Below are 26,970 nucleotides of genomic sequence, written 5' to 3'. Positions count from 1 at the left end.
GGTCCTGGACTCTTTTTGGTTGGTAAATTATTGATTATTGCCACAATTTCAGCTCCTGTTATTGGTCTATTCAGAGATTCAACTTCTTCCTGGTTTAGTCTTGGGAGAGTGTATGTGTCGAGGAATGTATCCATTTCTTCTAGATTTTCTAGTTTATTTGCGTAGAGGTGTTTGTAGTATTCTCTGATGGTAGTTTGTATTTCTGTGGGATCGGTGGTGATATCCCCTTTATCATTTTTTATTGTGTCTATTTGATTCTTCTCTCTTTTTTTCTTTATTAGTCTTGCTAGCGGTCTATCAATTTTGTTGATCGTTTCAAAAAACCAGCTCCTGGATTCATTAATTTTTTGAAGGGTTTTTTGTGTCTCTATTTCCTTCAGTTCTGCTCTGATTTTAGTTATTTCTTGCCTTCTGCTAGCTTTTGAATGTGTTTGCTCTTGCTTTTCTAGTTCTTTTAATTGTGATGTTAGGGTGTCAATTTTGGATCTTTCCTGCTTTCTCTTGTGGGCATTTAGTGCTATAAATTTCCCTCTGCACACTGCTTTGAATGCGTCCCAGAGATTCTGGTATGTTGTGTCTTTGTTCTCGTTGGTTTCAAAGAACATCTTTATTTCTGCCTTCATTTCGTTATGTACCCAGCAGTCATTCAGGAGCAGGTTGTTCAGTTTCCATGTAGTTGAGTGGCTTTGAGTGAGATTCTTAATCCTGAGTTCTAGTTTGATTGCACTGTGGTCTGAGAGATAGTTTGTTATAATTTCTGTTCTTTTACATTTGCTGAGGAGAGCTTTACTTCCAACTATGTGGTCAATTTTGGAATAGGTGTGGTGTGGTGCTGAAAAAAATGTATATTCTGTTGATTTGGGGTGGAGAGTTCTGTAGATGTCTATTAGGTCCGCTTGGTGCAGAGCTGAGTTCAATTCCTGGGTATCCTTGTTGACTTTCTGTCTCGTTGATCTGTCTAATGTTGACAGTGGGGTGTTAAAGTCTCCCATTATTAATGTGTGGGAGTCTAAGTCTCTTTGTAGGTCACTCAGGACTTGCTTTATGAATCTGGGTGCTCCTGTATTGGGTGCATAAATATTTAGGATAGTTAGCTCCTCTTGTTGAATTGATCCCTTTACCATTATGTAATGGCCTTCTTTGTCTCTTTTGATCTTTGTTGGTTTAAAGTCTGTTTTATCAGAGACTAGGATTGCAACCCCTGCCTTTTTTTGTTTTCCATTTGCTTGGTAGATCTTCCTCCATCCTTTTATTTTGAGCCTATGTGTGTTTCTGCACGTGAGATGGGTTTCCTGAATACAGCACACTGATGGGTCTTGACTCTTTATCCAACTTGCCAGTCTGTGTCTTTTAATTGGAGAATTTAGTCCATTTACATTTAAAGTTAATATTGTTATGTGTGAATTTGATCCTGTCATTATGATGTTAGCTGGTTATTTTGCTCGTTAGTTGATGCAGTTTCTTCCTAGTCTTGATGGTCTTTACATTTTGGCATGATTTTGCAGCGGCTGGTACCGGTTGTTCCTTTCCATATTTAGCGCTTCCTTCAGGAGCTCTTTTAGGGCAGGCCTGGTGGTGACAAAATCGGTCAGCATTTGCTTGTCTGTAAAGTATTTTATTTCTCCTTCACTTATGAAGCTTAGTTTGGCTGGATATGAAATTCTGGGTTGAAAATTCTTTTCTTTAAGAATGTTGAATATTGGCCCCCACTCTCTTCTGGCTTGTAGGGTTTCTGCCGAGAGATCCGCTGTTAGTCTGATGGTCTTCCCTTTGTGGGTAACCCGACCTTTCTGTCTGGCTGCCCTTAACATGTTTTCCTTCATTTCAACTTTGGTGAATCTGACAATTATGTGTCTTGGAGTTGCTCTTCTCGAGGAGTATCTTTGTGGCGTTCTCTGTATTTCCTGAATCTGAACGTTGGCCTGCCTTGCTAGATTGGGGAAGTTCTCCTGGATAATATCCTGCAGAGTGTTTTCCAACTTGGTTTCATTCTCCGCATCACTTTCAGGTACACCAATCAGACGTAGATTTGGTCTTTTCACATAGTCCCATATTTCTTGGAGGCTTTGCTCATTTCTTTTTATTCTTTTTTCTCTAGACTTCCCTTCTCGCTTCGTTTCATTCATTTCATATTCCATTGCTGATACCCTTTCTTCCAGTTGATCGCATCGGCTCCTGAGGCTTCTGCATTCTTCACGTAGTTCTCGAGCCTTGGTTTTCAGCTCCATCAGCTCCTTTAAGCACTTCTCTGTATTGGTTATTCTAGTTATACATTCTTCTAAATTTTTTTCAAAGTTTTCAACTTCTTTGCCTTTGGTTTGAATGTCCTCCCGTAGCTCAGAGTAATTTGATCGTCTGAAGCCTTCTTCTCTCAGCTCGTCAAAATCATTCTCCATCCAGCTTTGTTCCGTTGCTGGTGAGGAACTGCGTTCCTTTGGAGGAGGAGAGGTGCTCTGCATTTTAGAGTTTCCTGTTTTTCTGTTCTGTTTTCTCCCCATCTTTGTGGTTTTATCTACTTTTGGTCTTTGATGATGGTGATGTACAGATGGGTTTTCGGTGTGGATGTCCTTTCTGTTTGTTAGTTTTCCTTCTAACAGACAGGACCCTCAGCTGCAGGTCTGTTGGAATACCCTGCCGTGTGAGGTGTCAGTGTGCCCCTGCTGGGGGGTGCCTCCCAGTTAGGCTGCTCGGGGGTCAGGGGTTAGGGACCCACTTGAGGAGGCAGTCTGCCCGTTCTCAGATCTCCAGCTGCGTGCTGGGAGAACCACTGCTCTCTTCAAAGCTGTCAGACAGGGACATTTAAGTCTGCAGAGGTTACTGCTGTCTTTTTGTTTGTCTGTGCCCTGCCCCCAGAGGTGGAGCCTACAGAGGCAGGCAGGCCTCCTTGAGCTGTGGTGTGCTCCACCCAGTTTGAGCTTCCTGGCTGCTTTGTTTACCTAAGCAAGCCTGGGCAATGGCGGGCGCCCCTCCCCCAGCCTCGCTGCCGCCTTGCAGTTTGATCTCAGACTGCTGTGCTAGCAATCAGCGAGATTCCGAGGGTGTAGGACCCTCCGAGCCAGGTGTGGGATATAGTCTCTTGGTGCGCCGTTTTTTAAGCCGGTCTGAAACGCGCAATATTCGGGTGGGAGTGACCCGAGTTTTCCAGGTGCGTCCGTCACCCCTTTCTTTGACTCGGAAAGGGAACTCCCTGACCCGTTGCGCTTCCCAGGTGAGGCAATGCCTGGCCCTGCTTCGGCTCGCGCATGGTAGGCGCACCAACTGGCCTGCGCCCACTGTCTGGCACTCCCTAGTGAGATGAACCCGGTACCTCAGATGGAAATGCAGAAATCACCCGTCTTCTGCGTCGCTCACGCTGGGAGCTGTAGACCGGAGCTGTTCCTATTCGGCCATCTTGGCTCCTCCCTCTAGAGTATTTTTTAATAGTGTTAGTTTGTATATCTTATCCCATCCTTTTACTTTTAGCCTATTTCCTTCTTTTATTTAGAATACACTTATAAGCAGCATATAGATGAGTCTTTCCTTCTTTCTTTTAAATCTAATCACAATCTCTGCCTTCCAATTTGTGTGTTTAGAACATTTACATGTAATATGATCATTGATCTCTAATTTTGCTTTTTGCGTTCTATTTGTCCCATGTGTTCTTTCTTTCCTTTTCGTCTTTCTCTGACTTCTTTTCCATTATGTAAAGATGATTTACTTTATTGTCATTGTTGGCTTGTTATTTATTATTCTTTGTTCTGTTATTTTGGTGGTTGTGCTAGTTTTCAGAGAATATATTTTAATCTATCACAGATGCTCTTCAAATGGTATTTTACAATTCACAAATAGTACTAGAATGCTTCAATAATATACCTATGTTTCTCACATCTCAGTTTCTGTGTTATGGTCATGGACTTTATATTGTTACAAACCTCTCAGTTTTGGTACTAGGGCTATGCATTATGCTTTATTTTACATTATTGTTATTTTTGTTTGTACAACAAACTTCATTATATCTTATAAAATGATTTAAATATTAAGAAAAAATTTTGCATATTGATTTATGTAGTTAGATTTCTGATGCTATTCATTCCTATTTAGAGATTAGTATTTCTGTTTGACATCATTTTCCCTCCTTCTGGGTAAGTTTTCTTAACATTGCTTATAATAAAGGTCTGTTGGTGATAAATTATTTCAGCTTTTATGTGACTTAAAAAGATTTTAATTTAGTCTGGGAGACCTATACTTTGACTATTTGGTTCAGAAAAAGAGAAAAATAATGGAAGATAAAAAATTATCACATACACTGTTTGATTTTATGTTGAATGGGTTCATCATGTGTTTATTGCATTAGAAAAACAAGTGTTCATACCAAGAACAAGGAGAAGGTTTCAGAAGCTTCCAAAAACAAACAAAACAACAGTTTTTATATAAAGGATTAGGAATCAGAATGTTGTAAGGCTATTAAACATTCACTCTGGAAGCTAGAAGATAAAAAAAAGCCCTTTAAAATTCTATATCTAGCAAAATTAACAATTTTGTGTGAACATAGAATAAAGCAAGTGTTAGCAAATATTTGCTTCGTAAAGGTCCAGATAATAAATGTTGTAGATTTTATCATCTAAATGTTCTTTATTGCAATTTCTCAAATCTTCCATTGTGGCATAATATATAATAAGTAAACAAATGGATGTGGCTGTATTCTAATAAAACCTTATTCACTAAAATGGGAGGATTTTAGCCTACAGCCTATAGTTGGCTGACCCATGGAATAAAGATATTTTCAAGTAAGCAAAATCACAGGAAAAAAATGTTGCTTTTTTTGTATCTTTTTCTGAAAAGTTATTGCATAAATATACCCATGAAAATTAGGGTTGACACCAAGTTTTTAAAAATAACAGGAAATAGAGGATTCCATACAGGAGAAAAACCAACAGAACTCCCAGGCTGATGGTGAAGGAGAATATCAGGATGATAACATTGCCAGTGGCCTAGAGAACAACCAGTTTAGACTAGAGCAGGAAGATGGAAAGCCTTAGGAGGATTATACATAAATAAGAAAAGAAACTTGTAGAATACCCGATGTGTTTAAACATAGTAAGACAAGATTTCAGTTTCTGTTGGAGAGTTCAGCATAAATTAATAACAGGTGTATAGGACATTAAGCAACTGAAAATAATCAGATAAGTATTAACTCCTGGATAAACATAAAGTTCTACAAGAAAGAATATCTAATCATACACAAAATGGGTTCCACTGTAAGTAATATTTATCCAATAATAATATACAAACACTGACTATTGATTTAACAAAAATTATGATAGCCTGTTGAGAGGATGAGAAAAGTAGAAGTATGTGTGTTTCTGTGCATGTGGGGAAATGACAAAGAGAGCGAGAGTCTCATCTTCCGCAGCAGGAACTAAACAGATAATAATAAAACCTGAAAAAAATAGAATAAACATGTTATTTAGGCATAGGGAGGGAAGAATATTCAGAAAAAAATGTAACATTGGAAAATAAAGATAATTACTTCTGGAAATGAGAATTTAGAGTGCAAATGGATAAGGCTAAACACTGTTATTTTCTTCACAATTTTTGAGAAACCTTGCTTATTAAACTTTGTACGTATATACTCTGATTATTAAACTTTGTACATATATGTTTTATACAAATAAAAATTAAATCAAAATAAGAACTTGCTAAACTTTCATGAAAGAAGAGAACACAGAGCTCTAAATGGATAATTGTCTTTATGAGAGTAAATATTTAATGTGGAAATTGTTATTCTTGTACCCAATAAAAATAAGAAAAACCATAATGTTGATGATAATGACTAACATGTTTGAACATATATTACGTTTCAGAGTGGTGCTAAGCACTTTACTTAAATTATCTTAATTCAGCTACCCTAGTATTATTTTCTATTTTGTTTTGTTAAGTAAACCAAGACTTAGAGATGATAAATAAGTCTTCAGGACCTATAGCCAGAAATAACAGGGGAGGGTTGAAGCGAAGTCCCTCTGATCCATAATTTGAGGCCTCTCTGATCCCATAGTGAGCACCTCAATCTGTGAGCTAATAGTGTTTTTTAGAATTATTCAACTTCAATTATTGATCAAAATTGCATCAGTTGCTTAAAACCAGTTTCTTCATCCATTCCCTACAGTAATAATATTTTAAAATATTCCAAGAACTTGACAATATTTCTTTTTCTCATCCCTGTTCTAATTTGTACCACTTTATTGCAATTTTTCCCTTGAGTTTGGATTGAAATTCTTGATTTTGTTCAGAGTTTTCTGAAAGTACATTAGAAGGAAATGCAAACTAAACATCCAAGCAAAGGCTTGCATTTTCCTTTTTCATGTTAGGAAAAGTATGAAGACATAGGACAGCAAACGGGGAAGTGTCTATTGAGGTCGGAATGTGGAGAAGGAGATGAACTGGAGAAGAGGGAAACCAACACAAAGAAAGACACAGAGAAGGCAGAGGGAGACAAAAATAGCAGGCACAGAGACAAAGGAAAAAAAGGCAGATAGAGATAGGGTTGCCGACACGAAGAGAAAAAGAGGGCCAAGAGGTTGCAGCAATTCATGCATTTTAGGTATTTTGGCTGAAAACAGCTCTAAGTCTATGGACTATTGTGTTATCAGTGTTACTATATTCTGAAACAATGAAAATAATACCATATGTTTTTCTCCCCTGATTTGGAGTTTATTATACAACTTTGTCTTTGCAAAGTGGTGAAACTAGGACTACATTACATACTCTGACTGCACGTCTTAAAATGTTCTGCAAAGCAAATATAGGATTACCTTCCATTGTGTCATTTGAATATTATAAAATTCTCATGAATAAGATAAATTGGGAATGACAGAAGAATTTACTAAAATCTTTGCATAGCCAGTTAACCAGGCAAAGATCTGTCACTTGTCAAATTTTAGAGATTTATTCATTTTTCCCCCATATCCCTCCTCCTCCTACCCAAGATCTGAATTGTAAAGATTCATCTGGCACTAGAACCTTCAATGACAGGAGCCACAAGCTTCTATCCTTTTATTAAAAAATCTTGGTGTTATATTTTTAACTGAATTTCATATACTAGGAATGGGACAGTCAGACCCTTTTATTGCTTTACTGATCTCTTGCATTATATTCTCTCTCCAAAAAGACTCCTGTGGCCTAAACTCCTCTTCTTTCAACTCTTTAGATACAGCATCAGAGACAACACAGGATGTCTGATTTTATATAAAAGATATTAAATGGGTACAAAAAGATTGCAAGGTTATAAATCAATCTGGACTTTAGGATATATTGGCTATGGGTATATTACCAAGGTTTCATGTAATCAGCATGTGGATGGAATCGTGAAACTTTTAGCCCATTGAGGATTCAAATAATATGTTATTGTTACTACTGAGATTTTATGAGATCACAAAATAATTTTATAGAAATACTAGCTGCAGGCTACATAAATATGCTGTGTGTCATCATCCACATTCACATAGTCTGTCCAAGTATCCAGTTTTGTTTCCGTAAACCCACTTTAATCACACGACTGTCTTACTAAAATTTTCCTTGAATTCCCTTTGTTTATCAAAAAAAGTAAAACTCCCAGGCTTCTGTCCTCTGACCTACCTATTCCCACTTTATTCTTCTCTTCCTTAACTTTCTACTCCAAGGAGACTTTATTACTACTCAATTTCCAAACTGAAAAATTTAAAACAGTATCCAAAACAATCACTAACAAACAATAGAAACAAAGCCCCTTTATGCTCTTACACTTACACATGTGTTCATCTTACCATGTCTTTTCACCAGTCCCCACACACTCTCCAGAGCTTGGACCTGAATTTCACCTGGGGCATGAGTCATCTCTCTGTAGGATGGATATAAAAGAGTTTCATGAGCGATAAGGAAACCTGGACAATTTTCCACGTAGTCAAAGAGCCCATGTTTGGATTCTGACACAGTTTGGATATTTTGGCCCTTCCAAATCTCATGTTGAAATGTGATCCCCAGTGTTGGAGGTAGAGCCTACTGGGGGATGTTTGGGTTATGGGGATGGATCTCTCATGAATGGATTGATACCCTCCCCATGGTAATGAGTTACCATAAAATCTGGTTGTTAAAAAGAGCGTGGCACCCCTTCCCTCTCTCTCTCTTGTTTCCTCTGGCCATGTGACACTCCTGGCTCTCCCTCTACCTTTTGTTATGATTGTAAACTTTCTAAGGCCTAACCAGAAGCAGATGCTGGTGTCATGCTTCTTGTGCAGTCTGCAAAACTTTAGGCCACATACAGCTCTTTTCTTTATAAATTACCCAGACTCAGGTATTTCTTTATAACAATGCAAAATGGACTAACAGATTCTGAAAGAGTGAGATAGATTATTGAGAATATTTGTTGTCGGGAAACTTGGGCACCTAACCTTCTTGACATAAGAAACTCTCCCACATCACACTGATCACAATCCATGCTAAGATTTCTTTATTTAGGGTTTCTCATCTTAACGGTGTCAACAAATTTCAGAAGGCATCTTCAATTAGAAATAAAACTTGAGAAAGCATACACACACCTCCTGGGTCCCTCCTGGGACAACCTCCTGGGTCACTTAACAGATCCATTTGTTTAATATTAGTCATATTTATCAGCTTCTGACAACTCTGTGAGGGCAATATTTGTTAAGGTTTCGTTGTTAGATTTTTAATGGGCTTAATCTCCCAACAGTATTTAAACAACTAGAGGGACCAGGCTATGTTGATCACATGGCATTTTGAAGCCTCTGTTTTCACTTCAGGTACATTTTAATTTGGCTTAAAAGCAAATATTAAACCCTAGGGAGGCAGTTTGAGATAGAAAGTGGCCTAGGATTGGGATAAACAATGATCACTTTCAGGGATGGTATGAGGTTCAAGAATAGTATGAGGGATGGTGACAGGGATTAGGAACAGGGTGTGATTTAAACATGAGGCAAGGGTCATAAGTACATGTCACACCAAGGTTAATTAGGTAATTACACATATTTTACTTTTATTATTTGACTATTTTAAATGAAATACAAAAAAAATTATATCAATAACAATGTCTAGCTTTGGAACATGTCCCAGCTTCTTTAACTCCCCTTGAAAATAACTACTTCTAATTACCTGTATTACATGCATATTAACTGGCTGACTGAAAGACCGTAGAGAAGAACCAATTCTTCTGTCATATACATAGCTAAGGATTCATTGCTTTGAATTACCTTTGTATTCTGGTTGAATGGTGTAATTGCTCAGCTGTAGTTAATGCATCGCAGCATCATTCATACACTATTCTCAAACTACTCTGAGGCCAGGTGCAAAGGTAACAGTAACTGTGAAAATAATTAAGGAAACCCTAATGGAATAATCTTCCTAGGCCATTAAGACATCTGAAAATGGGGCAACCACATGATGTACATAATGAGAACATTGTGCCTCTCCATTGCACATGCAGGTTGGTAGGTGCAGGCCTGGCTTTCTCCACGTCTCTTAGCTCATTGTTTCATTTGTTTCTGAGCATTTATTTGTGGATCTGTTCCAATCTTTATCCCCTCCTTAGGAAATCCAAGTAAAAATTGTCTTGCATGGCTTGATTTCATTTGGTGTCAGTGGGATCTAGGGTCTGGGAACTATTTTCAGGAAATTTAAAATTTCTCAGATTGTAGCTTCTGTTGCTTTGTAGAAACTGAATTAAAGATCAGTTGGGATTCAGCATGTAGGAGGTTCTTAGCGGAATTTCAAGATCATTTGCTTTACTAGTTACTGGTATGTTTTTGACCCCTTTGTGTGAATTGAAAAATATGGCTTCTCCCTGTGGGTACATGGCTGGTAGAGTGGTAAATGCTTTCTTGAGAATAAAAAGGCGCAATGTCTTTCTGATAGTTACTCACGTACACCAGGTGCACAGCTTGGTGACTCACCACTCACTGTTCTGGCTTTACTCTGGTGTGGCACACAACCTGCACAATCATATATGGCACCCCTGTTTGGTTAGTACAAAGTTATAGTCATTAGTCACAGAATCTTGGTAATTTATTACTGTATACAATGTATGTAACTTGATTTATACAAACACTAATATATTGTTTAGTCACATAAATATGTGTTCATTTTGGTAAGGCATGCCCCCAAGCTTCTAGAAATACTTGTAACAGAGTTATAATTATTAGCTCCAGCAGGGGGGTTGTAATGCCATGGAAAAGGCAGCCATCAGTGGTTCTTTGGGGAAATACCAGAATCAACCTAAAGAGAAGCAAACAAATATGAAATTTACTTTTAAAAAAGTGGATTTATGGTGATAGTCTAATGGGAATAGAAATTGAAGACATAGTTTTAAACATGTCTGCCTACTATCCTGTAGCAAACAGTTTGCTTAATCCAGTATGCTCGATCATATAAGCCAACTGATGGTTTCTTCATGTTCTGTCAACGACTTACCATTAACCACTGAGTTCTGAAGTCACTTATAAGTGACTGCTTAGTGTTGAGCAATAAAGGGTATTCAAACGAAGTAGAAAATAGGTCTTTTTCCTTGAAGCATTTGTATCTGATTGAACACAAGATAACACAAGTCCTATTATAACTGAGAGTTAGATTGCACTTTATTCTTGATGCAGTTGTTAGAAACTAGGGAGAGAAAATTCCTGTGTGCTAAGTTTTTGGGTGTCTGAAAGAACATTTGAATGATTATTTAATCTGTTTTTATTGTTGCTAGTTGCTGACCATAGAGAGTTACATTGTCCAGCTTTTCCTCCACGAAATGGAGCAGCAACAAAAGGCCAGATCATTCAACCTATGCTTCCTCAAGTCTGATAACATTAGCGTTTCTCTCAGATATCAGTTCAAGTAAGGAGTTGCCAATAGAAGCAAAGGTAAGATATCAAGTTATTTCTCCAGGTGTGTGGGTGTGTGTGTGTGTGTGTGTAAGGTGCCTTAGAGACTGCAGCATTTTATACCATCATTTCAGAAATAAGGACACAGAGGCCTTGGAGAGAGGAATTGATTTGCCCAAGGTCGCACATTTTAGCCTTCAACTTATGGAAATTATTGTTACTATTGATAAAATGCAACTCAGGACTGTATCAAAGGGCCTGAACTCTGCACCAAACTTTCTTCTTTTCCGTTTCAATATCATCATAATCTGCCACTCTTTACTGTGGTGCCTCAGGAAGAAGCAAGGGAGTCTTAAAAACCACCTAGCTCTCCAGATTCGATTGGCAGGTTAATCGAAAACAATTTTTTATAGCACAATAAAGGACCTGGGAACAGTGGAACATTAATATTTGTTTCCCAAAGAGTGGACCCTAAGAGAATAAAGCTGCAAGCAATTGAATTACGGTACTCATAGTGTGAGGGATGCATTTTGCATTGCTTCATTTTATGCTACCATTAATCAGACAGCCAAGAGCAAAGGCTGCCTCACCAACCACTGTCAGGGCACCCCGAGAGGAATGTCACCCCCACATCCTGAGGAAGGGAAGCAGCTTTCCTAAGTATCTTCTGTGATTACAATATAGTTTTCATGATGCATTCTTAATAAAACAAAAGGTGGCCCTCTGACAAAAATATCATCTGGTTTTTATAATGTAAAATACAGCAATTTTATCAGCATTAACACTGATTGGCTGCCATTAGCCCCTTGCCTTCTAATAAAATTTATGATACCTTTCAGGAGCCCAATTTGATAGAAACTGAAGTGATTGCACCCTGCTTAGATATCTCTTTGGCATCTATTCCAACAATAATGCGGTAATTTTATGCATGAAATAGCACAATTGGCATAAATAGTTATAATACTAGGTGCTGTCTAAGGAAACTGGCTGGTGGAAAATTAGAAAGCGCTTCACACTTTTGAAACAGGTAATTAGGATTTTTCTTCGTGCTCATACAAGGCAGACTGGAGTTTCATTTTATATTTCATGTTTCATTAAAATATAGGTGTTAAAAATAAATGTTGAATTTAAGACTGCATATATTATGAAATTAAAGGTATAGTACACGGTAGGGGGTGTGAAGTGTGCAACGGGACCTTGGAGTGTTGTATTTAGTTACAGTGGGAATATTTTTAAAAATAGTTTGGACAGGTAATAGAGCCTTGTTTCAAGCATGTTACTTTGAAAAGGATTGATTTAGAAGTAAGTTGCATTAAATCATCAGATCTGTAGCCCAAGAAGCAGTATGCTGCCTTAATTTAAACTCTAACTGAGGATGATCTTTTAATTGGCAGGCAAAGGTAGGCTTTGGGTCATGGGGGATTCACTGTGCAGTTTTGAACTTTGCACTGGGCTCAACAGTTCCCTGTCTATTCCACATTTCCATTCTGACCTTGGCTGCTCATTCAGACCTGAGCCAACCCCCAGTGGAACCTTTTTGATTCTCTTGAACTGTGCTGTGGTTTTGGGAGGCGGGCAAAACTCTGTAATGACACCATTGTATTAACCTCCACTTATGACCCAGCCAAGGGCAGACTTTTAAGTTTTCCCAGCTGTGTCATTAAGTTTGTTGCTCTGGCTCCACTGACATGACACCATCACAATCCCAGCCACAGACTAATGACTGCAGTTGTGAAGGCAGCATGTTATAGAAGAGAGTACATAGGGCTAAGGGTCCAGAACACCAGATTTTGTCTTCTTGTTTTCCCATAATTACCCATGTGGCATTAGTCATGGCCTTGAACCTTTGTGTGTCTCAGTTTCCCCACCCATAAAATGGGAATTGTGCCCTCATTCCCTTTCTTAGAAGTTTGTTGTGGAAAAAAAAAAAAACAGATTGCAAAACAAATAGAAAAGAAAAGGCAAAATATGGCACTCCACAGATGTAGAGTGTATTGCAACGTTTTGATGAAACTCTACTTTGTCCAGAGTCATTCATTGACTACTCTGGAACAAATGGGTTTCGTGGAAAGAAAGGCCAGTTTGTGGGGCAAATTAGACTAAACTCTCTGTGCTGGTAGAACTGCTTTCCAAGAATGCTGTCACTGCTATAGTTTTTAATGCTTCAAAACTCAACTCCCTCCCTCCATTCGCCATAGCTCAACCATGTTCCAGGAGTGTATTCCAATCAGCTTGTTTTTTCTTAACTGGTTAAAGGAATGTTGCTCATTCACCTGCCCCAACTCACATATTAACAATTGTTTAACTGGGATTAGATAAAAGGAAAGCTGACTTACAGATGAACCAAGAGGGAGCTATTTATGCCACAGCCCCCAACCCAGTAACTTTATGTTTCCGATCTCCTGCAAAATTTTTTTATAAAAAAAGCTTAGCCAGGAACTAGTAGAAAGGATAAAGTAAAGATGGTGTAAGAAATATATGGATAGGCAAGCACCAAGGCTGAGACCTTAGGAAGAATGGTGAGGTATGGGTAAATGGAGGAGATAATCAGCAGATAAAAGCTCAGATGGTCAAAAACATATAGAACTATAATGCCATCTCCAAAGTATTGCATGCGTACAAATGACGTTCAACCCGTTGAATATAATGGAGATACACTAATTCAAAAATTAAGTTCTTCTTTCTTGAGCTTTAAAAGTATACACATTTACCCAAATGAATTAAAAACATGCACACAAATATTTATATCAAAAGTGTACATAATTTCCAAAACTTGGAAGTAACCAAGATTTACTTCCATGGGTTAGTGCATAAATTAACTGTGATACATATATGCTGTGGAATATTATTCAGCAACAGAAATAAATGAGCTATCAAACCACAGAAAGACATGGAGGAAACTTAAATGCAGGTGGCTAAGTGAAAGAAGCCAATATGAAAAGGCTACATTCTATATGATTTCAAATATATGACATTCAGGAAAAGGCAAGGCTACAGAGACAGTAAAAAGATCAGCCAGGTGCAGTGGCTCACGCCTGTAATCCCAGCACTTTGGGAGGCTGAGGCAGGTGGATTATCTGAGGTCAGGAGTTCAAGACCAGCCTGGGCAACATGGTGAAACCCCATCTCTCCTAAAAGTACAAAAATTAACCGGGCGTGGTGGCACGTGCCTGTAGTCCCAGCTACTCAGGAGGCTGAGGCAGGAGAATTGCTTGAACCCAGGAGGCGGAGGTTGCAGTGAGCCAAGATTGCACCACTGCACTCCAGCCTGGGTGGTAGAGCGAGACTCAGTCTCAAAAAAAAAAAAAAAAAAAAAAAAAAAGGAAGAAAGAAAGGAAAAAAAAAAAAAAGATCAGTGGTTGCCAGAGGTCTGGGGAGAGGGAGGCAGAGATAGGCAGATTGAAGGAGATATTTAGGGCAATGAAAGTATACTATATGATACCACAAAGTTGGATACATGTCATACTATATGTTTGTCAAAATCCATAGAATGTAAAATGCAGAAAGTGAATTAAGTAAATGATAGACTTGAGTTAATAATAGTGTACCAATATCGATTTATCAATTATAACATATGTACCACAACAATGTGTGATATTAATACTAGAAGAGCAGAAGAAGCAGGGGAAGAGATTAGAGACTATAAGGAAACTGTACATTCTGCTCAATTTTTCCATTAACCTAAAACATCTAAAAAAATTAAAGCCTATTATTTGTTTATTTGTTTAGAGACAGGGTGTCTGTATGTTGCCCAGGCTGGAGTGCAGTGGCTATTCCTAGGAGCCATCACAGCGCACTGCAGCCTTAAATTCCTGGGCTCAATAATCCTCCTGCCTCAACCTCCTGACTAACTGACACTAGGGGTGCACAGCACCAGGCCTGAATATTTTTTTAAAGTCCGTGCAAATTAAAGAGAATGGTGGTTTTGTATAAGAAAAATATTTTCCTTACAATTTTTGCAGATATGAGAGCAAACTGTGTCAGTGATTTAGAAAGGTATTACAAAATACTCTCACAATTTAAGATGTATGAGAACGATACCACAGAAAGAGCAACTGCATTTATTGTGAGTAAGTAAAATTGCAAGGTCTCTGGCAGTTATTCTAATTTTCAATAGAAAATCATAAAGCAGGGGAAAAATTCAGCATTGATATAAAATCTCACTGCAAATTCTGTTCATTATTTCTATCATATATTCTAGTGATTGCAGTGTAAAGACATGGCCTCTTAATGTAATAATATATTCACATTCTCAAGCAATTCTAGAAACAATGTCTAGTCTACCAGAAAGGTGATTATGCAAAGGGAATTGGGGACAATGCTATATTTCTTAATCTTTATTTCAACATTATGTTCTAGATAGGCATTTCTTCATGTTATACTTATTGTGCATCCATCATTAAGGCAACTTGCCCAAAAAAATTTAAGAGAATTTTTACAAAAGGCATTGAGACTAACATGTCCCTCTTCTCTTTATCTTTTATACTTCCAATAGGACTATTTTTCTAAATCACAAAGCCTATCATATACCTTCTCCCATGTTGTGGAAGGAATTTATGGTTGCCAGGAGGGAATGTCATATAAGAAACATGTTAGCCTTTTTTCCTCACATCCTCTCACTCACTCCTCCCTGAAGGTGGATAGGGAATGGTTCAATGACTGGTGAAAGTGAGAGCTGGCCAGGCGCGGTGGCTCATGCCTGTAATGCCGGCACTTTGGGAGGCCAAGGTGGGTGAATCACCTGAGGTCAGAGTTTGAGACCAGCATGGCCAACATGGTAAAACTTTGTCTCTACTAAAAAACAAACAAACAACAACAACAAAAAACCTTAGCCTGGCATGGTGGCACACACCTGTAATCCCAGCTACTTGGAAGGCTGAGGCAGGAGAGTCGCTTGAACCCAGGAGGTGGAGGTTGCAGTGAGCTGAGACCATGCCAATGCACTCCAGCCTGGGCAACAGAGTAAGACTCTGTCAAAAAAAAAAAAAAAAAGAAAGAAAGAAAGAAGGAAAGAAAAAGAAAGAAAAGGAAGGAAGGAGGAGAAAAGAAAAGAAAAAAGAAAAGAAAAGAAAAAGAAAAGAAAAAAGAGAGAGCCTACATCCCAGATCTTTCTTTTTCCCATTTTAGGATCTGGCTGGCTGCAGGATTGCATAGACTTATCAGTTTCTGTTCTCCTGCATTAAGAAACTTTAAGTGGAATTAGTTTGTTTGATTCACACAGTATCTACAGCATCTGGAACCTGGCACATAGTAGGTTCTCAATATTTGTTAGATAAATAAATGGGTAATCACACCAGTGTGAAGGACAGTAATTTTAGATAAGTGTATCAAATCCTGAAGACAAATATTCCTCCTGGGGTGGGCTGAGTTGAGCTCTAGACAAAAAGGGAAAGTAGTAGGAAGCCTGCTTATGACCATCCATGTGAGCCACATTCTCTCATCCAATCTTGTCAAATGTAAAATGGATACTGGTTCATCTGTAATACTTGACTCCTTTCTTTTTTTTTCAATTTGATTTATAACTTGCAGAAGAGAGGATCATGATATACTTGTGTTCCCACATACCAACATTAATTTCCTGCTTGAAACAATAATCTATAGCAAAAAGTTTAAATTTGTTAGGGTGATAATCAATGAATTTTGTAACATTTACATAATTATTATGTAGGAAAAAAACTAGAGCTAGGTTGGGTAACTGAGAAACTCAAACAATTAGGGATAAGTGAATAAACAGAAGAAGATTAATAAGAAATATATAGAGAGTTGACACATTTCAACTAAACATACATGATAAAACCTTTTGATCAAAAATATTTATATGATATAGCAAAATATTGACATAAAATTTCAATTATATATGCTATTCTTACATATTTTGCATAGACTTTTCACCTTTTATCAATTTTAAACATCATTATGTCTGACTTATTTTTTACAGTTTCAAAACAGTTCAGTTTAAGCCCAGATATCTGGTGACCTGTCCACATGGTTGTATCTACAACATGAATTTTAGCTCTAGCGAAGAAACATACTTTCATAATTCCAATAAATTAGTGCAGAATATGCTTTTTGAAGAAGCAGACTCATTCCATTGGGAAATGCTTTCTAGATATCTCAAATCCAGAAAGTTACTACAAACACTCTAAGGTATACATTAAGGAACATAAGAGTTTACTAAAGATTGTCTGTGTTATTTCATCTAGATGTAGTCATCACACTGGTTCACTTTAAAAATTAGCAATGTGCCTTGCCTTATGCTTTGAAGAAAGATACATTGATCAAAAGAAGAAGGAATTTCCACAGCAAAAATCAGAAATTCTTGCCACATAAATTTCAGAGAGCAAGCAACATACAGATTTGCTTTAAGAGTCAGTTTTTGCCAAAGAGCAAAGTTCCCATATATGACTGGAGAGAGAGAAAGAGAGAGAGAGACAACCACAATAACAACTTCATTTTAGCTTGAAAAATCATTAGTTCATTTATTTAATGAATGCTTTGCATGCTTATTGGGAGGAACAGTGTGACCAGGAAAAGAATCTAAAACAAACTTACTTAGGTTTGAGAATTTGCTTTGTAAATGGTTTATTTGACAACTTATTTACCCTTTTTTCAACATACCGTTTCCCCATTATATAAACTGGGGATAATAATGACTATATCATCTATGGTAAACATTAAATATGATACTATATAAAGAATCCAATGTATATTGTGTACCTTGAATACAATGTATGCAGAAAATCATGTTTTATCTTCTTTCCTCATTTAACTGTTTCCTATCTTCATGTTCTGAGTGTTAGGGGACCAGAGATGAGCCAGATATTTTATTGGCCTTAAGAGTTGACAGTTAGCGAAAGAGTCAGGTAATTCAAAAGCAAAACACACTCATCAATGTCGTAGGTGCTATGTATAGGATCTGGTATGAAAATAGGACTCTGCCTGGAGCTTCCAGAGACGAATTCACACAGGAGGTATTGCAGAGGTAATGAAATACACTGAGGCAGGGGAGAGAGAACATGCTAAGGCCAAGAAACTACAAGTGGGTTAATATAATTAGATCATAAGTCATTTACGGATGAGTAGTAGTTCATTAGTTCATTAGATGGACTGGGAAGATAGACTTGAGCCATGCCATGTGATGACCTACAGTGTCATGCTAGAAGCCACAGAATTTTCTCTGTGAGTGATGGAGATTCACAAAAGCCTGTAAACGGAGATTAGCTGGGTCAGATGCATTTTAAAAAGAGCACTTTAGTGACTGTGTGAAAAGTAGAATAATAACTGATTAGGAATCAATTGAATTAGTTTAGGAAACTTTCTTAACAAGAGAAATGAAGATAAGGACCAAAAAAATGGAAAGACATTTAAAAGACATAAGAAACAGCTATATGAATTGGAAATACCATGAGGGGTGACACACAAATACACTCTTCATCAAAGCAAAAAATAAAAAGTCTTGAGGATTGGATGTGATGATGGAAGCACATGGACATTGTACTTCAGTGCTCCACCTCCCAACAATTACCAAAGCCACAAGCAGAGATGGTTATACTTCTGCAACAGCTGCCTCTTTTGCTAAAGGGGAAGCTTTGGTATTATTCATGCTTCACTAGGAGACTTCTATGTGGAATGCCATCAGACAAACCCTACCAAGTTAAAAAAAAAAGGGGGGGTGGTGGGGAGGTTATGAAGAGAAAAGTTTTCAGACTGTTCTCTAGAAATATACGGTGATACAAGTCTGAACATTCATGGAAGCAGAGTGTACACATGATTTGGTTTCTTCTTCTAATATAATTAATGTATACTGGGGACTGGTTAATTAGTTTTTCTCTGTCATGTCTTCCTTGGTGATATCTAGAGGAGTTTGCTACTTGACATAAATCCACTGGTGTAGACAATCGTGACTCTTCTCTCCATATGACTGGACTTCCCTCTGCCTTGGTCCTCCCTTTTTTGATCTGTCACACAAAATCATCTAACTTCCCCTTCTACTCACCCAGTTGGCCTGAAGATTGGATGAAAAGGTGCACTCAGCATATTAAGAAGACCCTCACACATTAGCTATCCAGAACAGATATTTTTCTCTCAGAATGACTTCCAGTTGTTATTTTCTATAATCTCAAATGTTAAATTCATATATTTCACTTATAATCAGAATTCAACATCCTAGAAGTACTAATGAGATGTGCAAATACTCCTATTTAATGTTACACTTCACTCAATCTTTTCTTATCAGAATAACTTTTGAGGCATTGTTGTTGTTTGTGGCTGGTGCCTTTTATGGCCTCCATGTACATAAGCTTTGCCCCAGAAACAAGTAAAGGAAAGTTATTCCTTTACTTTGTTCTAGGGCAAAGTAAAATGCTAAAGTAAAATACTACTAATATTTTACTAAAGTAAAATACTACTAATATTTCAAATAATATTAGAGTCTTTCTAACTCTAGGATCAGAAATAATCATAAGTAGTTTTTAATGCCTTAGAAGAACTGTGCTTCTTCAGTTTTTAGGTTCTAAACACAATGTGAGAAACTAAGAGACCTAGGAATGTAGGTGTGGTTTCTGCCCACAAGGAACTTTATATTTTAGATGGGATAAAACTCCATATATGTAAAGCATCTATATAATAACACTCAACACTGCATGATCAACTGCTGGATTATGTGGATATATGCTAAATAAAAACACATACAGTGAAAATTAATACATCTTGAACTACTCTATAACAGAAGGATGTTCAACTACAACTTGCAAAACAAAACTGTTCAGAGATTAGAAGAAACCATTCATTCACTCATTCATTGAAAAAAACTAATATTTATTACCAGGTGACAAAGACTGTTCTATGCACTGACATGCAATGATAAATGAGCTAGAAAAATCTCCTGACCTATTGGGGTTTATAGACTACAAAGAAGAAAATAAACAAATGATTGTGTAATATTGTTTGGGATGATGATGTGAGGTAAAGAGGGAAGTCATGAATGACACTTAACTTTAGAACTAACTGAATTCTGGAACCATTTGTGAAAATGGGGAAGAACCAGATTTAGATTGGAGCACAAGGTGGTAAAAAGAGGTCTCAAAACTTCTGTATTCAACTATTAGTTTAGCTTGATGTTTATTTGTCATTCAACTCCAGAGCTGAATGGAAAAGCTAAGGTAAGAAATACCAGTGTGAAAGTGTTAGTGGACAGATGATGCTTTTTTTTTTTTTTTTTTTTTGAGATGGAGTCTCGCTCTGTCACCCAGGCTGGAGTGCAGTGGCGGGATCTTGGCTCACTGTAAGCTCCACCTCCTAGGTTCACACCATTCTCCTGCCTCAGCCTCCTGAGTAGCTGGGACTACAGATGCCAGCCACCACGCCCAGCTAATTTTTTGTATTTTTAGTAGAGACGGGGTTTCACCATGTTAGCCAGGATGGTCTTGATCTCCTGACCTTGTGATCCTCCTCCTCGTCCTCCAAAAGTGCTGGGATTACAGGTGTGAGCCACCACACCCAGCCCAGATGATTCTTAAAACCATGAACTTGGTGGCACTCCAATGCACAAAGTGATAATTCAGAAAAGATGACAAGACAAGGTAAGTCAAGACAAGACAAGACAAGACAAGTCAAGATAATAGAAGTCTAACACCAGTTGGGAAGATGAAGACAAATCATCTTCTGTCTGGGAAAGCAGTCAGTGAGTTAGGATGTATAACTGGAGGGGAAGGTATCTCCAAAGCCAAGTTAATACAGTGTTTCAAGGATGAGGGAATGATTAACTGTGCCAAATGCTGCTACAGAGTAGAGGAAGATTAGAACTGAGAATTCACTAATGGATTCAACTACATGGAGGTTTTTGGTGACTTCACAAGAACAGTGTTATTGGAGTGACTGGATGAAAACTTGACTGGAATGGCTTCAAAAATAAAATTGGAGTTTAAGAAATGAAAAGAATGGGTATAAGCAACTATTTCCAGCAGTTTTCCTACAATGAGAAGAAGAAATATGTATGAGTGAAATGAAGGGCCACAGAAATTGTTAAAATGAGAGGTATTACAACTAGTACTTAGACTGACGAGAACAAACAGTGGAGTGATTGATGATGCAGTTAAAGAGAGATAAGTAAAGTTGCAGGAACAAAGCCCTTTGAGTATTTTAGAGACAATGGGATCCAGTGTGGGAGAGGAATATTTGGATTTCAGTGAAGGTAAGAAAAATGTAGCCACTGTAACAAAAGAAAAGCATTGTAAAATGAGAGTGGAGATATATTGGTGGGTTTGGTAATGGGAGATGAGGATGTTACTCTCTTCTGATTTCTTTGTTTTCTCACAGAAATGAAAGTTGAAGTCATCAACGGAGAAAGGAGGGTGAAGATATTTAAAAGTTTGAGAAAAAAGGAAAAGTTGTTAAGGTGTTCTAGAGGAGATTTGGAGAGTGGAGGAACTAGGGATATATAGAAAGACTGCAGAAACATTTTAAGAGCCTACAGGAGATGGAGTGTTATAAACTTAAAGTGAAAGCAATCAGCATTATCATATTTTTCCCAATCCATGTTCCCTAGCTTTAGGGGACACGTGGGATAGTTGAGAAAAGGAGTTTCACCAAGGAGAGACCGGAGGGCAAGAGAATGAGTAAGTAATTGACTCTGGAGTCAAAGCTGGGAAAGGAGAGAAGAAAAAAAATGGCTCTTTGATAATGAAAGAGTGATGGGCTATGAATTAGGGACCAATGTTGATGGACTGTTGGCTGGAGATAGTGGCATAAATGTGTGAGGGATTTGTTAAATAGGAATACAAGTGAAATTTTGGAGGAAATGACATTACTGGTGGGTCAAAGTTTAGGGTGTGATATGAGAGTGGGAGGCTTTATTGAAGTGGGAAACTCATATAAACAGTTTTTGTGTAGTTTTAGAATGGTTATAATTTGCAAACGTAGGTGTGAGTAAACATGGGACTCCATTGATTAAGCCAAAATCTTTATTTGAAGAAGAAGAAAAAAAGATTTTAATGGAGGCAGTTACACTTGACCTTAACACCCGAGTAATAACACTGGCATAAAAAGAATGGTTATTTCTATTCCCAATTTCTTAGTAAAACCAGTAGACAAAAAGTACCTGACATCAAATAATATATAAACTTGATGAGACGTATTTTAAATAATTGCTTTGTTTTCTACTGTGACTTGCTAGTCTAATGTCATTTTAAGTATTAGAAAGTATCTGGTTTGCTACATATTGCTGTAAGTGAATACACCCTTGTTTCTAGTAATACTCTTGTTTTTGAAGTTCTATTGCCAATGCGAAATCATAAATAAGAATAATTATGTGCTAGTTAGGAAGATGCACCAAAGCCCTGAATTTCAAAGAAAAATGTAACAAATCAACAGTGAGAGGAAATACTTCAGGAATGAGCAAGAAAGATATCAACTTGTATATCTAATTCTTTCTTTAAAAAATATTTTAATATGTTGACATATTTAGTTATATTATTAAAAAGGTCTTGCTTGAGAGAGGATTTTCACATAAACCCAAGGACTCCTCCCCCTTCTTTATGCCCATTTTAAAATCTGGGCCATTGTGTCATAAGATTTCAACACAGATTCTCCCTCGCCCCCTTTACCTGCTGGCACGGCAATGGAAGAACTCCAGAGTGTCAGACTGGTGCTCATGCATTATAAAGTAAGGACAGGTGAAGTTACCCAGATGTGGAATCTCTACTTGCCAGAGGCTACTGATGACATTTTATCCCAGACGAGTCTTGAGTACAGTTTCATAAAAACAAGAACATATGTTGGAGATAAAATAATATTAATTAATAGAATTTAAAAATAGCTAACAATTGTGATAATTCAAATATTGTATCCTTATAAGGTTATTTTAAAATGTCATTTCTCTATTCACTTAAAGAAATTAGTTTTAGTCGTTTGAGAAACCGTAATGAATCTGAAAGAGCTAGTTTGGCTGCCAGGGTAAATACTTAATTAGGCTGTCCTGCCAGGTACTTTCTGAGCAGACTTACTCTGGCGAATTGCAATGAGACAAGCTCCACTGATCTCAAAGGTGATGGTGGCCCAAGTGGGGACAGTTGATTATCTTGGTCTACATTCCTCAAATGTGTCAAGATTGCATGATGAGACTAGCCTACTGATGGAATTAGACTCCCAGGAGTTGCTCTCCTTAAATCAAGGGGCATCTTATTTGAAGAGAAGGAATATGTGCCTGAGACCAGGTCTTTCACCATCTGTTCAGTTCCTAGTTATACACAGGATTTTAAGGCAAACACAATTCTTAATTTCACTAAATATATGTTTGAATTTAACTATAGAAAGGCTAGGTTTTTGTTTGTTTAGCCAAAAGTGTTTTTTTAAGGTAAAAGAAGGGAGAGGTAAATAATGTAATGTAATGTATGTGTCTGTGTGTGTGTAAACACATTCTATATACCAGCCACTCATAAGTGGTTCCCACACATTATCTCATTTAAGAAGCTTCTTCATACTTAGTTTGTGCTAGAAATAATCAGAAATATTGATAACTCTCTGCATTTCCATTCACTGAGAAACTTTTATCAGGAAGTAAGACATAAACACATTTGAGTTTTGTCAGAAAGTGAAACAACACATTTACCAGAGAAAAGCATGATAGAATTAATCAAGTATAAGAATCATCTATAGGCTATAAGTCATGTATGTACGGCAAATTCAAAGAAGAAATATATATTTGAGTTGTAACTGATAAGGACTTACATTAAGAAAAACACGAGTCTTGAACTAGCGGAATTTTTTTTATAAATTAAAAAGGTGGTTCCCGGCTATGTGGAGGGGAGGAATACATGTACAAGAACTGAAATCATGAAGATTTGAATCCAAGGATAAAGAAATAATCTATTTCAGCCTCTGGAGCTTCTGGGCAACTCAGAAGAGGACCTACCACTCTAGTCCTGTGATCCATAGAGGTTACATTTGTTCTAGTATAATTCACAGGCTGATTAAGAAGATGGGTCTTCATTTGACCCAGCAATCTCATTAGTGGGTATATACCCAAAAGATTATAATAATTATTCTGCTATAAAAACACTTGCACACATATGTTTATTTCAGCACTATTTACTATAGCAAAGACTTGGAACTAACCCAAATGCCCATCAATGATAGACTGGGTAAAGAAAATATGGCACATACACCATGGAATATTATGCAGCCATAAAAAAATGAGTTCATGTCCTTTGCAGGGACATGGATGAAGCTGGAAACCATCGTCCTCAGCAAACAAACGCAGGAGCAGAAATTCAAACGCCTCATGTTCTCACTCATAAGTGGGAGTTGAACAATGAGAACACACGGACACAGGGAGGGAAACATTACACACTGGGGCCTGTTGGGTGGGAGGGGGGCAAGGAGAGGGAGAGCATTAGGACAAATACCTAATGCATGTGGGGCTTAAAACATAGATGATGAGTTCATAGGTGCAGCAAACCACCATGGCACATATATACCTATATAACAAACCTGCACGTTCAGCTCATGTATCCCAGAACTTAAAGTTAAAAAAAGTAAAAAAGACTAGTCTTATACAAAGAAAAATCTTATCTACCATTGGGATGACATTTTACTAGACACACATGCAATGTTTCTATTCTGAGATTTTTTAAAATATGAGCAACCTTGGGAAGGGGATTGGTCAAGTCTGTAATCTCAGAGTAAACTAGTTTCTAAAACCACATTCCTTCTTGGTGGAAAAATAGCTGCATGAGTGAATTGGGTGTATGCTTTATGTGGGTGCCGAAACTCAGGACTCAGGTGGCCCTGCCTGGCTTTACAACCCAGTTCTGCCATTTAACTAGTTCCGTGTGTCTGGGAAAATTTGTCAACAACTTCAGGTCAAGGTAAAAATTGTAGCCAATTTCAAGGTGGATTTGTAAGAATCAAAGAGGTGTTCTATGAAAAGTGTAGTTCCTAGAACATAATAAGCAATCTCTAGATGTTTGCTATTATTATTATTTTGAGAAGCAATAGAGTGTTAGAGAAAGAACAGTGAGGAGCATAAGGACTTCAGGCATCAGAAGTGTACCAAGGATGCTGGAACAAAAGGAAAAAAAAAAGCACCTTAGCTAATTTTGTAATTTTTCACTGACTGATCCTGCAGAGTAACTCAGGTAAGTGTTTTTGCAAATAGGCCATAAGATTTCCTACTGGCATAATCTTTTGCAAATTAGTGACTGTAATATTCTGCACTGTCTGTATTCTAGAATGCCTCCTGTTCCTTTAGTGCCTTCTTTCTCCATCATGGCTCTCTGATCATTTTTGGAAAGTGATGTGCCCAGTGCCTATTTCATCAGGCCCAAAGCCACCACTCCATGAAGCCAGGGCTTGCATGCTGCCCTGGGCCTGGGGACAATGGGAGTAGATTGCTGGCTATCTGAGTAGTACTTACTGAGTTATTTCCCCATGTAGAATCATCAGTCACAGGCTGGCAGATGACCTCAGCATGGCCAGGGAAGTTCACACCAATTTATTAGCAAAAGGAATGAAGCCAGAGTGAAGCTGATGGTTTAGGTATTGTTCAGCCTCGTCAGGAATTTCAATACATTATTGTTGGGGCAATATAGTCAACACGTCTATTTTGAGATCAGTTTCCTTCTTGTTCCCCCCAAATAAGTTTCTAGTGAATTTGAGACTACAGAACATCCCTGGGGTTCTTCCTGGTTTTTCTGGCCCAGGCAGCAGGATATTGTGTTTTTCCCATTACAGGTGTGAGGAAAATGTTGGAGTTTACTTTTCCTCATCACAAGGTGAGACAACTCAAACCAGTTGGATATATTTCTTTAAAAAGCAAGAGTATTTTATTTTAAGATAATTGTTTTAGTATGTGTCCATTTACTTAAATAAAAATCTTATTTCGAAGTGTCTTAATAATGCTACTAGGAATATCTCATTTTTTGGTAGAAAAAAATATTAAACAATTAATCTTTTTAGGGCGTTTTTTTTTAATATGAATTTTAGATCAGTTATTTACTATCTTAACTGAGTTTGTTAAAAAAAATGTCTAAACAATATTTATCTGGCCAAATTTCAAGTTAAATTTTGTTCTAGGAGGTCCCCTGTCTTTGAAGGATTTGCATACAGGTTAAGGAGAGAAGAATAACAAACATAAAATCATTAGAGAACTGAAAAGGAAAATTTTAATTTATTACAAATTTGTGTACCATACGAACGATAATTAGGCTAAGAGGATACAGGTGGGAGGGATTAATGTCAACTGAGTAGCCAGCTATGGTTTCACAGAGGGTGTGAAATTAAACTGGGCTTTGCCAGATGGACTGACCATGGATCGACACGAAAAACATAGAAGGGCAATAAATTTAGAGACAACAGCATAAGCAAAGATGGAAGGGTGGGAAGGAGTTGGGTAATGTTAATTCAGCCATTCAGCAGTATGGGGGAGACCACATCCAGACTAGGAGAACATTCCATCCGTTGTAATCCTAAATATTCTTTATGTGCTTTACAAAGTACTTTAAAAATGTAAGGAGATGGGCCGGGCACAGTGACTCACACCTGTAATCCTCGCACTTTGGAAGGCCGAGGCGAGCAGATCACCTGGGGTCAGGAGTTCGAGACCAGCCTGGCCAACATGGTGAAACCTCCTCTCTACTAAAAATACAAAAATTAGCCAGGCATGAGGACAGGTGCCTGTAGTCCCATCTACTTGGGAGGCAGAGGCAGGAGAATCGTTTGAATCTGGGAGGCAGAGGTTGCAGTGAGCCGAGACCGCGGCACTGCACTCCAGCCTGGGCAACAAGAGCGAAACTCCATAACAACAACAACAACAACAACAACAACAAAGTAAGGAGATGGTTTGGCAAACAGTGGTAAGCACAGGGTCAAACTATCCTGGACTTAAATTCCAGGGGTGCCATTTACCAGCTGCATGACCTTGGCCAAGTATTTAAACGTCTTTATTTCAGTTTACCCACTTGTAAAATGGCAAAAATGGCACCCTGATCTCATAAGAATGTGGAAAGTGAAAAAGTAAATGTCACTGAGACATAGTGCTTGCTATACAGAAGAGAACTCATGAGTGGTTGCTAGTATTATGGTTGCTTTTGCTGCTATTATTTTTAGTATTGCAGTAGTGCTCTGACCTTTGGAATAAGAT

General features: G+C 37.7%; 1 long non-coding RNA gene across 11 annotated transcripts in view; it reads left to right on the top strand.

Annotated features, from left to right (window-relative positions):
• LOC134808600 (uncharacterized) overlaps window positions 1–26,970 on the top strand; it is a 180,905-nt gene that overhangs the window by 128,579 nt on the left and 25,356 nt on the right. For all 11 annotated transcript variants that reach the window (XR_010151902.1, XR_010151898.1, XR_010151906.1 and 8 more), the window contains one exon: window positions 10,715–10,871. This is a non-coding gene — a long non-coding RNA (uncharacterized LOC134808600). The remainder of the gene's footprint in view (window positions 1–10,714; window positions 10,872–26,970) is intronic.

This window comes from Pan troglodytes, chromosome 17, assembly GCF_028858775.2.
Source record: "Pan troglodytes isolate AG18354 chromosome 17, NHGRI_mPanTro3-v2.0_pri, whole genome shotgun sequence".
NCBI classification, from domain to species: domain Eukaryota; kingdom Metazoa; phylum Chordata; class Mammalia; order Primates; family Hominidae; genus Pan; species Pan troglodytes.
This window is presented reverse-complemented; position numbering and strand designations above follow the sequence as displayed.